General features: G+C 40.4%; 1 pseudogene; it reads left to right on the plus strand.

Moving 5' to 3' along the window:
* The first annotated feature begins 335 nt into the window (after nucleotides 1-335).
* Nucleotides 336-435, plus strand: LOC127089506 (uncharacterized; annotated as a pseudogene).
* The last annotated feature ends 1104 nt before the right edge of the window (nucleotides 436-1539 follow it).

A 1539-nucleotide genomic window follows, 5' to 3' on the forward strand; every position in this document is an offset into this window, starting at 1 on the left:
CTTGAATTCCACAGACTTCGCAATTTTGAGTTACGGCAACCACGGTGGCTGGAGGTGATACATTTAAACTTTCAATTTTCTGGGCAAGAGCATCCACTTTTGCATTAACATGATCAAGGCTACTTATCTCGTACATGCCCCCTTTTGTTTGAGGTTTTTCTACCATTGTTCGGTCGCTTCCCCACTGATAATGATTTTGGGCCATGCTCTCGATAAGTTGATAAGCGTCGGTGTAAGGTTTATCCATAAGCGCACCACCGGCGGCGGCGTCTATTGTTAACCTTGTGTTGTACAAGAGACCATTGTAGAAGGTGTGAATTACTAACCAGTCCTCTAAACCATGGTGTGGGCAAAGTCTCATCATGTCCTTGTATCTTTTCCATGCTTCGAAAAGAGACTCATTATCTTTTTTCTTAAATCCCTTTATCTGGGCTCTCAACATAGCTGTTTTGCTTGGAGGAAAATATCGGGCAAGAAAGACTTTCTTCAACTCATTCCATGTGGTGACTGAGTTGGAAGGAAGAGACTGAAGCCATCTTCTAGCTTTATCTCTTAACGAGAAAGGAAAGAGACGAAGTCGAATTGCCTCTGAAGTGACACCATTAGCTTTAACAGTGTCAGCGTATTGGACAAATACGGATAAATGAAGGTTTGGATCCTCGGTAGGATTTCCAGAAAATTGATTCTGTTGCACTGCCTGCAACAGCGAAGGTTTAAGTTCGAAGTTGTTCGCTTCGATTGCGGGTGGGGCAATACTCGAATGTGGCTCATCCTGCGATGGAGCAGCGTAATCTCGAAGAGCACGAGCTGGTTCGGCCATCGCTGGTATCGTTAAAGGACGGAGATTTTTGAGATCAGGAATTTCGATTGGAGGAAGATTGTTTCTAACACGATACTCCCGAATTCGTCGTAATAATCGGAGATATCGTTCAACGTCGTTGATTTGTAAGTAGTACGGCTCGCCTTGTGAGCGAGTGTATGGCATACAAATCAACGAAAAAGGGAAAAAAATTGCCTTAGTCTCTACAGCGTAACAGAAGAGTTACGATATCGACTAAATAAAAGTCCCCGGCAACGGCGCCAAAAACTTGATCGTGACTTTATGATTCTATCGGGGTACTAACTGCAAGTGCACAGTCTAATCGCGTAGTTTTAAAAGATATCGATCCCACAGGGACTTAATGAATCGATCTACCGTTTTTCTAGGGTTACCGCGTACAGCTAAGGCGGATGATACTTTAATGATTAGGGGGAAAAGTAAAACTAAATTTGGATCTAGATAAAATATCAAATAATATGGATATCAGTATGTAGTTCGTCGTAATTAGGGAATCAAATCTTTGTTGGTCTTTTTCTTAATTTTAAAGTATGTCTTTTCAGTAGACACTATTAATTAAAAGTCTTTTCCTCAAACTCTCGCTCTGTTGAATTAGACTATGACTTTATATTTTAACATACGCTCTCACTATTTCGTTAAATCTAAAATCACTTTTTGAAAATAATAGAATCTATAGAAACTCCTTTTGAGAAAATACTAAC

This window comes from Lathyrus oleraceus, chromosome 5 (genome assembly GCF_024323335.1).
Source record: "Lathyrus oleraceus cultivar Zhongwan6 chromosome 5, CAAS_Psat_ZW6_1.0, whole genome shotgun sequence".
Lineage (NCBI taxonomy): Eukaryota > Viridiplantae > Streptophyta > Magnoliopsida > Fabales > Fabaceae > Lathyrus > Lathyrus oleraceus.